We start from the raw sequence: 11,968 nt of genomic DNA on the forward strand, positions 1-11,968 counted from the left end.
AAGTGTAAGAGTACCCCTTGTATTATTGATTCGTAAGAGAACTTGGTGGAACTTCAATTATTATCTTGAGCTCATGCTCAAAACAGTTTTATTCATACCTCGAATCAGTCTTAGAGTTCATCATTATGCAAGTAAAAATGGACAGCTAAATTTGAAGTTTTGTAAACAATGAGTTGAAAGAGATTGACATCATATGTGTTAGTGGACTTGTTTTAGATAAAGACGAGTTAAAATTATGAAGGTCAATTGTAGTAATTCTTAGATTTAAAATAAATGAACCTAAAGTAAATTAGGGAGTTTTCTGAATATGTAGGTAGTGAAGTGAAGATTTTGATTAGTTTAGTTACTTGATTAATAGTTTTTAGGTATTTATTTATGTTTTATTTGTATATTTTGATTATTATTTTTAAGATATATATAATATATATATAGGGTCGCGTTTGGGGGATATCTACAAGTGATAACTATTTTTACATCTCTTAGATGTCGTCTATTTTACAAGATTCAACGTCAACTTTCAGTGTTCTAAAGAACATTGAAAAAATGGATAACATCTAAAAAACATTGAAAAAATGGATAACATCTAAGTGATTGTGTAAAAATACTTTGTCAGTTTTAGATGTCCCCTGAACATGTATATATATATATATAGGGTCAGGTTCAAGGGCCATATGAGAAAACATATGAGAAAACTTTCGACGGTAAATAAAATTTTAAAATATGGGTTAGAAATTTTGGATTGAGCTGATTTTTTGTGAGGATGATCTCTATGATGGGAACATCATCCAAAAAAAAAAAATCAGCCCAATCTGAAACTTCTAACCCCATTAAAAGTGATTTAGAATGTGGACCGTCGATTTTTTACCAATTTTTATCACTAATTTGTAAATCACTTTTGATGGATTTAGAAGTTTCTGATTGAGCTAATTTTTTGTGAGGATGATCTTCTCATCATAGTGACCATCCTTGCAAAAAATCAGCTCAATCCAAAACCTCTAACCCTTATTTTGAAAAACAAAAGTTTTCTCATATGTTTTCTCATATGGCCCTTGAACCTGACCCATATATATATATATATATAGGGAAATGTTCAGCAACAAACATTTTGACAAACATTTTGGCAAAACATTTTTCAAAACATGGGTTAGAGGTTTTGGAATGGGCTGGTTTTTGGTGAGGATGATCTCTATGGTGAGGAGATCATCATCACCAAAAATCAGCCCATTCCAAAACTTCTAACCCCATCAAAAATGGTTTACAAAAAATGGACGGTCCACGATTTTTCAACTTGTAAACTGGGGCTAGAAGTTTTGGAATGAGCTGATTTTTGGTGAGGATGATATCCTCACCGTAGAGATCATCCTCACCAAAAATCAGCCCATTCCAAAACCTCTAACCCATGTTTTGAAAAATGTTTTGCCAAAATGTTTGTTGCTAAACGGGACCCATATATATATAATCAGATTTTTAAAAATTGTTGGAAGTATTATATCATAACTGTACTCGAATCATTCTCATATTGTATTTTGAAGAGAGAAGAAAAAAGAAAAAAAAAATTTGACTTGGCTGGGCACTTAACTTATTAGGGATGGCTAACTTATAATCTCTCCATCACAACACTATTAGAAGCACAAGGTGCCAGGGGCAAGCTATGATTAGTTGTATAGTTGAAGAACTTGAATGGAGGGAGGTGAGGGTGTGGGGGCAAAAATTGGAGGGAGATGAGAGAGTGGGGACAAATGAGACATGTAATTAATTGAAAATATAGGGGTGCCTCAAAGTTCTGTGGGGGCAATTTTCCCCACCAGCTCCTTACTAGCTCCGCTCCTGCAAGGTGCCGATTCTATATATAATACAAACAACTTATCTTTATATTCTTCAACTAGTAGCAACGAATATGGGCTGATAATTGGATAAGCTAAGGGGATACAATTTCGAAAGAATAGATTCATCAATGTCATCATCATCATCATGAATAAGTCCCAGTGGGCGATCACATATCCCAGTTTGCCTCCTAAAAGCTAAATTCCCCTCAAAATATTCCACCAAGTGTGCAAAGTGTGGATCTTTGCATAAACAGTTTGTAATTGCATGATGGCCACAATGGACCCTTAGCCTTTGTACAAGTTCAAATGTTTTTGTCTCGTTATCTTGTTGAGAGAATAATTAACTGTCTACCAAATTGTGTGCTTGCCACAAATGAATAAATAAAAACAAAAAGTAATAATTATGGGCACTCTAACTGCTCTTCGTGGATTCCTCACTTGCAAATGTTCCAATCGTCAAGTATTCAAGTTAGTGACCAAGAATTTTAGATCTTTTAATTTATTGAAGATAGCATACGTAATTCACTTTTCCTTTTCGATGATGGGGATTCTGGACCCCTAGGCCCAACTAGAAAGATAAAGTAATTGACTTCTTAGAGCATCATATCTTGCCCAATTAACCAATATTTGATCTAAATTACAATTGATTATCTCATTTTTAGATCTATCTAATCTAACCCCTCATAATATTACTCCAAAGAGTTTGAAAACATGATCTGATCTCGGGCGGAGCTAGGAAGGGGTTAGTGGACGCAGTTGCCCCCACTCAATGTTCTAGGTTTATATAGATATCCGTGTGTTTTGATCATTATTTGAGGTAACCCTTATGTTTTAGATATATATTTGATGATGTTGATCCCACCCTACCTCTTCCTCAAGTTTGTTTTCCACCCCATACATTTTTAAGTAATTTAGATACTCCTCCCTACACTTTGGTGAATATTTGAAATACTCCAACTAAATTGTCAATATGATGACATGCCCCTTATTTAATTTATTTTTTGTGATTTATCAAATTGGGGAATATTTGAGATATCCATTTGTTTTCAAAATGATCACTTGCACCATTGACCTTATCTTTTTATTTTATATTAACAAATAGATAACTTAAATACCCACATTTTTCATCTATGACAGGAAATCCTTAAGTAGTTTTCCTAAAATTAGTCATCTTCAATCTCTTTATAGTAAATTAATTTTAATCCATTATTATGAACATTGTCCTATTCTTTTGTAAATTTAATTAAAATAAGATAAGATTTCTATCCAGTAAATTGAGGATGAATGATTTAAAAAAAAAAAATCAAAAAGTTTGTGATTTCAAGTTTAAGATGAAGGTAATGGAATCATTTGTTAATATAAATCATTTTTGCATTAATATATTAAGGATGACCAAGGTCAACACCACATGTAGGTGCTTTGGTGAATGTATGAGGTACCCGAAATTATTAAACGAATGAATTGGCCCTTAATTTAGGTCTTCACTCATTACGTACATTTGTTCATTATGATGATAATTACCTAAACGACACCCACACGGGGAAAATGCCTGTTATTGAGTCATCAATAACCCCACAACCCAAAAGGCCTTATAAAGTTTCCCATATGAGTCCACTAACGCAATGAGTACTGCTTGCCTACCTTCATTAGTTTGATTGATTGGCCAACCCTCGTTACATTGATGGATGTCTTTGTTGTCATTGGTAAAGTTGCCTGAGTAGTCTTTTAGATTTATAGCTGGCCCTGAATCATTATATCAAATCAATTGGTCTAAGTAAGTAAAATATCAATCATCAAACCCTTAGCTGGATTTGTCCTCTTTTGTGTGTGTGTGTGTGTGTGTGTGTGAAGGGTATTGCCAAGGATTAGTCTGGTTCATTAAAAATAAAATAAAAAATTCATTCCATTCAACCAAGATTCACATCTTCTCTCACCGAAAAGTATAATATTAACTTTCAATTTCTTCATCCCCATTCTTTTGGGGGCTTTCTTTTATTCTTTTAGAATTTTAATTTAAATATTTTATTTAATTGTGACTGTAATTGGTGTTAAATTAGTTTTGAATAATAAAAGAAAATATATATAACTAAAAAGTATATCCTTTTAGAGAACGGATCAAGGGACATATGAAAAAACAATGTAACATTAATAAATTTTCAAAATATGGGTTAGAAGTTTCGGATTGAGTTGATTTTTTGTGAGAAGGATCTCTATGATGGGAAGATCATCCGAAAAAAAAAATCAATTCAATATGAAACTTCTAACCCCATTAAAAGTGATTTAGAATGTGGACCATCAATTTTTGCCAGTAATTTGTAAATCACTTTTGATGGATTTAGAAGTTTTAGATTAAGCTGATTTTTTGTGAGGATGATCTTCTCATCATAATGACCATCCTCATATAAAATCAGTTCAATCCAAAACCTCTAACCCATATTTTGAAAAACCATTGTTTTTACATATGTCCCATGAATCGCCCCCATCTTCTTATGATATATACAAATTCATATTCAAGGTAAATTTAAAACAATGTATAGATACCAATAAACAAAAGAGTTGTAGACCATTTTGTTCAGAATGTTAATAAGAAATGGGAAAAATGCGTAAATTCAAGTATGATTGTCGATAGGTTGGGCCTCGACTCAGTCTTTTTACATAATAAATATTTGTCTATATAATAAATGCCAAGGGTATTATAGTCTTTTGATTCAAATGTCTTTTTGTAGTAATTGCTTAGGCAATCGGTGTCAACATAATAAATATATTTATTATGTAAAAGACTAACATACCATTGTCTTTTTCACTAAAAGACAAAATGAGAAAGGTATTATTGGAAAAAAATATATATAATTGACAATGTTAACATCCCCATGAAGTCTTGTATTTTAGTATTTCCTTATATGTATATTGAATTTTGCTAATATAACACAATTTTTAACGTACACCTCTGACGACTTTTTCTATCTCCTACTCATAGTGAAAAAAAAAAAAAAAAACTTTTTTTTCTGATCACCTTGTGACATTCAAAAACATGATCCGATGAAATGGGGTTGTAGAGAATAAAATTATATGAACTTAAAAAAAAAATTAAATTAGTTATCTTTTACTATTGAATTTTATTTTTAAATTTAAGTGCTTGGTAGTCGTTTGTTTTCAACACTTTAGATCAAGCTAAGCTCGAAAAACATATATTTTTTTTAATATGAATATTTTAATGAAATCTAGAAAGCTATGTTGTTAAATTGGCAATGTGATAATCAATGTGTGCCCAATGACTTTCTTTTAAGATTTGAAATCTTAAAGATAAATCTATGGGCAGAAGACGTGTAGGTAAATGGCTTTCTCTTTATTGCTGATGTCATTTGTGTCACATGTCAAACGTATATTGGGCTATGAGAAAACACGTTAGGGGTTTTTATTACCTTGTGTACTCATTTCTTATGAAAAGAGAGAGGAAATTTGAAATAATCCTGATTTTTAATTGAATGTAACAAAAAAAATGTTACTTAAAATTAATAGTTGAGGCATGCATAAAGCATCGTCCTAAAACGAAATTCATCCTTACTATAATACCACAGTCTGTAGGCGTTCGCTCTCAAAGATACAACAACCCATATTTCCAATAGGATACTCTAATTGGAATCTAACTTCGAACTCGACGATATTGTGCGCTCTCACAACGAAGAATAGAAGTATATTGATAACTAAAAATTTGTTAAGTAAAAGGCCTGAGAAAAAATTATTTTAAATCAACTAAACAAGATCACATAAATAAAAGGGAAAGTAACTATTTAGAACAATCACAAATCTCTTCGAATTGTACTGGTTTAGAACAGAATTAAAACCTCTTCGTATTGTATTGGTTCAAAATAATACAAAACATTGTACGTGCGCACATGCATTAAGGTTTTCGGATTGATGGATCCAAATCCCAATTGGAATCTTGGGTTTTTCTCTTGGGCCCCCGTGTGCGGGCGTGAACCTGCTAATTATTTCTATCAATTTTAAAGCTATTAGAAGTATAACTATTTAAGAATTGCAAATCAATTCTTCGCATAGTCGATGTGGGACTAAAATTATACAGGGCAAAACCAATACTAACAACTAAAGCTTAAAGCAATAAATTAAAAAGCATAAAACATAATGTAGACACCCCTATTTGAACGGGCCCTCACTCGAAAGGGCCCAAAAACTGTAATTTTCCAAAAAACTGGGCCAACGGACCTCGAAGGCCCGAAGCATTAAAATCTGACATTTTTGTCAAATCAAAACCTCTAAACCCTCTCAACAGGTTAGCAGGTCCACCAAAAAGCTCGACATGCTCCGCTCCACTCAAAATACTGACTTTCCAACAAGATAGGCCGACGGGCCTCTAAGGCCCAAAACATAAGGAATGACATTTTGAATGAACCGAGGCCCCTAAGACCACCCAAGGGTCTAAGGGACCCATCAAAGGGATCGGACCCATCCTATGCTTTCTCAAACTTCACCGCTCCACGCCTACATCTCGATAAAATCTCCAACGGGCCTAAAAAGTCCGATTCGCCAACACGTGGCATTTTTAGTCAATCTAATAAATTCTAAAAATCTTAAAAAGATAAAAAATGGAAAAATGTGAGACTTGGGATGCCTACCCCTCTTCTACTTCCACCGCTCCACCCCCAAATCCACAAACACCCTAAACACCCCAAAGCCCACAAACCCTCAACCTTTTTTTTAAATTAATTTCTCACCTTAACCCTAACCTAAAATCAATCCTACATCATCTAAAATCTAAAACCAACCTACTTTTTCAAAATCATTTCTAAAAAAGCCCCAAACAATTCTTAAAACCCAAAACCACTTCCAAAATCCAAGCCCAACACCTCAAAGCCCATAAAATCCTACCCATATCCAATTCATTATCCAACCCACAACCTAAACCCATTATCCATTATCCATTATCCACATCAACCAACCACCTCCCCAAAACATCAAAAGATGATACATGTCACCACCACCCTTCACCTCCCTCATCTAATCACCTACCCCCATCACCATTCTCTAAACAATCCATCTAACCCACATTACTTCCCTCCAAAAATCACCTCAACCCATACCCTACCCTAACCTAACCTATCCCCATTTTCTAACATCATCAACCACCCACACCTCAACCCATACCCTAATCCATCACCATTCTCTAACATCATCAACCACCCACATCACCACCCATATCTCTTACATATCAACCCATCACTTTCCCTTAAAACACTCTAATAAAATCACCTCAACCCATACTTTCCTTACCATCAACTAACTAACTCATACTACTCTCTCTAATCAAACAACCACCATCAACCAATCAACCAATCTCATCACCACACTCTCTCATCACATATGCCACATGGCATCATTTCCTTCCTCCTCCCAAAAATCAATCTACCAACCTCTTATACAACCCATTCTCCTAAATCTAAACACCTCACATCTTCAACCAACCTAACACTCCTTCTCTAAACAATCCCCTTACACCTCCATTCTTCCCATCAACCATCACTCATCTCACCCCACCAAACACTCTATCCAAATGGATTTGGGTAAGATCCAAACCATTTGGGTTAAAACACAACCCATTTCCCTCATTACACAACTACCCTCACTTATACTCAAAATTTCATACCCTTTACTTCAAAAATCCATGCCATTCTCTATTCTCCCAATTCTTCAAACACCTATAAATACCCCTCCCCTCCTTTTAAAAATGGTTACTAAGTCTTGGTAGAAAAAAAAAAAAATCTCAACTCATCTCTCCTCTTCTCTCCCATTCTCACTATAACCTTAAAAAAAATATACACACTTTTTCATAAGTCTACTAAGGTCTCAAGAAGAAGAAGAAGAAGAAGAAAAAAAGATCAAAGATACAAGGTGGGTCCGAAGTACACCCCCCCATCTCTCTCTCTCTATCCTCTCCTTCTCCCTTTTCTAATATCCCCTTCTTCTCTTTTATTTTTATTTTAAATGAGTAGTCCCTAAGGCAAATGATTCATTAGGATCATCTCCTTCAATGAGATGATCCTATGATCGAGCCAAAAGCGAATCCCTATCTAGGGTACAAATACACCCACGTGGCACTCTTTTATTATTTATTTTTAAGTCAAAATGATCGAGTTATTTGAGATTACCGCCACGTGACGGTGAAAAAAGGGTGCCTAACACCTTCCCTTTTCTCCAATCAAGCCGCTTACCTTGATCTCTAGGTTTAATTAGCTCCCTTATCCATCGTGAGTCACTAAAATGCCAAAAATGATAATTTTCCGAAAAATGTACACCGGGTGACTATTCACACCAACTTACAATATGAATGGTGGCAACTCCAATTCATCGTAGATGTGGCCATCGCAATGACAAAAACCACGTATCTACAGCTGACGACTCCGTTGGGGAACCATGGCACATCCCTCGTGACAACTCGGTTATTTGAAAAGAAAAAAAAATAGATTTTGTTTTACTAATGATGTTTGTTGGTTGTTGTTTGTGTGTTTTTCAGTTTTTATTTTCTTTTCTATGATCACCATGTAATATTTATTTACATTCTTGTTTTGCTTCACCACGTACTTGTAAGGGGGTCGATCAAAAGAAATAAAAAAAAATGGCACGAGCACTTGCGAGCATAGCCTCACTTCCAAGCCACCCCACCCTCAATATACTTAGCCCTGATGCTTAGTAGTTCCACGGCTTGAGATCGTTATTTCAAGTGTCGGGAATGAACACATCAAACCTGATCACCAACCAACGACGTGTATATTTCAGTATGCATCGAGGTTTGAAGATCGGGTAGCCGTGAAGCCACCTATTAAACTCATGCATGTGCCTAGTTAGATGAGCTAGGACACAAGTTTTCAATGTTACATCGACCCCCAAAGCTACATTGTATGTATTTGATGTATTTGGGCCTCGAAGCCCAAGTTGTAAGCCCAATGGGGCACCCCTAGTGCACTAGGTAGATGTTTCAATTTATTTTTATCCTCCCTTAGGTAAAAGGGAGTAGTGCACGTAGCATCATTCAAAATAAAAGAAAAAAAAAAAAGAAAAACTGTGAGCAACGGACCTAAAACAAGGGAGACATGAAGAACAGTGGACCAAAGAACCATTTCTGTGAAAATCCAGAAGCTGGAATTCTTTCTGGTCCATGTCCGTGGCACGGACAGGCGAAAATGTATCCCATCCATGTTGGGAACACGGTTGAAACAGCAGGTTCCTCAACCGTGTTCTAAACACAGTTGAAGCGACGAATTACTTTATCCGTGTCTTAAGCACGGTTGAAACAGTAAATGTCTCATCCGTGCCCAAAACACGGATGATAGAATATAAATTACATCCGTGCCATTAACACGGACCAGAGTGAATTCGTCCTTACAGAATGAACTCGACGGTCCACTTTTGAAAAGGCTCACTTACTAATCGATCCAACGTTGATGGCATCCTTAGAAAAATCCCAAGTTTTAGACGAGTTAAGTAAAATGGATTTTTGTTAGTCAATGTTTTCAAAAAAAAAATAAAACAAAAAAAGGGGGGGGGAAGAATTTACGGATTCTCCAACTCGAAACAATCTTGCAAACCGGATCCCCACTCGTATCTATTTAAATCGGGCCCACAACTCGTACCCGCCAAAATTGGGCCTACAACCCATACCTTTTCAACTGGGTCCATGACCCAGATCCATTTTCAACTGGGTTATGACCCAGATCCATATTCAACTGGGTCCACGACCCAGATCCAATCCAACTGGGTCCACGACCCAGATCCAATCCAACTGGGTTACGACCCAGATCCAATCCAACTGGGTCCATGACCTAGATCCATTTTCAACTGGTTTACGACCCAGATCCATATCCAATTGGGTCCACAATCCAGATCCATTTCCAACTGGGTCCCCAGCCCAGACCCATTTTCGACTAGGTCCACGACCCAGACCCAGATCCATATCCAATTTTGAACCAAGTTCATTTATCATAGAGGGAAGGAGAATTGAATCAAGTGGATTGTTTTGGGGAAATTATAAACTTAGATTTCATCACTTATTGATTTTAAACTTCAAATTTATTATTTGTGTTATTTTCTTGTTTAATTTTAAATCCTATTTTTACTTTTATTTGGATAAAATTAGATTGAGATAAATTGATAATTAGCAATAGATTGGTCTTTAGTCTCCGTGGGAACGATATTTTCTTATCACTTTATTATTTGTTTCAATAGGTATACTTGCGTGCGTAAATTACAGACAACAAATTTTTGGCGCCGCTGTCGGGGACTAATTTATTAATCTTTTTTATTAATATTTATTCAATCATATTTGATTTTAGACCAAACTTTTCTTTGTTTTGTAGGTGTTTGGCTAGTGTATGCGTAGTACGGGAAATTCAGAACTTGTTTATTTGGATCTTGAAATCGAGAAAACTTGTCGAAGAAATAAAAAGAATAAGCGAAAAGCTTCTCAACACCATACAATGGCCGATCAAAATAATGGTAATGAAGGTCCTAAATCTATGCGGGACTATGTTGTTCCATTGGTAGATGGGATTCACACTAGTATTCGTAGTCCAACGATACAAGCCAACAATTTTGAACTCAAGCCGGCTACTATTCAGATGGTACAACCATCTCAGTTTGGGGGTTCACATGTTGAAGATCCCAATGCACATTTAGCTAATTTTCTAGAGATATGTGCGACTTTTAAGTATAACGGTGTTGATGATGATGCCATCCGGTTGCGACTATTTCCGTTCTCATTGAGGGGCATGGCGAAGAATTGGTTGAACTCATTACCAAGGGAGTCTATCACCACTTGGGATGACTTGACGAAAAAATTCATTGCTAAATACTTTTCGCCTTCAAAAACTACAAAGTTGAGGAATGACATCACTACTTTCATGCAGTTGGACAGTGAGTTTCTTTATGAAGCTTGGGAGAGGTACAAAGATTTATTTCAGAGATGTCCTCATCATGCTCTACCGAAATGGTTGATCATCCAAATTTTCTACAATGGGCTGGTTGGATCTATTAGAACGATTGTTGATGCTGCAGTAGGTGGATCTCTTATGGCGAAGACATTTGAGGATGGGTATAATTTATTGGAGGAGATGGCCTCTAACAACTTTCAACACCATACAGAAAGGATGAATCCAAGAAGAACAGCAGGAATGCATGAATTAGATGTTTTTACTGCTTTAACAGCTCAAGTGGCATCGTTATCTAAGAAATTTGATTCATTTGGAGTTCATGCCATTCAAACTCATACCGTTACATGCGAGATTTGTGGAGACAATCATTCAGGAGATATGTGCCCTAATAATCCAGAGTCTCTAAATTTTGTTGGTAGCAGGCAGAATAATCCATACTATAACTATTACAATCAGGACTGGAAAAATCATCCGAATTTCTCATGGAGTAACAATAATCAAGTTGAGGCCTTTTCATCTACAAAGCCCATGTTTCAACTTAGTTATCATCCTCAAGCTCCTCCTAGAGAAAAAAAACCTTCTTTGGAAGATATAGTACAGCAGATGGGAACCAACACTAATCAATTCATGACAAACACTAATCAGTTCATGACAGAGACTAGAACTCAACTCCAAAGCCAAGCAGCGTCTATTTGCAATATGGAAATTCAGTTGGGTCAGCTTGCTTCAACAATTAACAATCGTCATCAAGGAACCTTGCCTAGTAATACAGAGACTAATTCAAAAAGAGATGGTAAGGAGCACTGCAAGGCTATCACATTGAGGAGTGGAAAAGAACTGAATGATGTTGTCAAGGAACCGGATGTTTTAGTGGAAGAAGAAATAATTTTTAAAGAGAAGGGTGAACAAAAGAAAGAAGCTACAAACCAGGAGCAAAAAAGCCGGCCTTAGAAAATATTACTCCCTACAACCTACCCCCACCATTTCCTCAACGTTTCAAGAAACAACAACATGACGAGCAATTTGTAAAGTTTTTTAATGTATTCAAGAAATTGCATATTAATATCCCATTTGCTGAAGCTTTGGAGCAAATGCCAAGTTATGTCAAGTTTATGAAAGACATCTTGACTAAAAAGAGACGATTAAGTGAATTTGAAACAGTGGGTTGGACTGAAGAGTGCAGTGCTATCATTCAAAGGA

General features: G+C 35.7%; 1 non-coding gene across 1 annotated transcript; it reads right to left on the bottom strand.

Moving 5' to 3' along the window:
- Positions 1-10,711: 10,711 nt before the first annotated feature.
- LOC147386461 (small nucleolar RNA R71) lies at positions 10,712-10,818 on the bottom strand. The gene has a single exon (XR_015172365.1). It is a non-coding gene; the product is annotated as a small nucleolar RNA R71 (small nucleolar RNA).
- Positions 10,819-11,968: the final 1,150 nt, after the last annotated feature.

This window comes from Akebia trifoliata, chromosome 14, assembly GCF_017979445.1.
Source record: "Akebia trifoliata isolate Shusen 1 chromosome 14, ASM1797944v1, whole genome shotgun sequence".
Classification (NCBI taxonomy): domain Eukaryota; kingdom Viridiplantae; phylum Streptophyta; class Magnoliopsida; order Ranunculales; family Lardizabalaceae; genus Akebia; species Akebia trifoliata.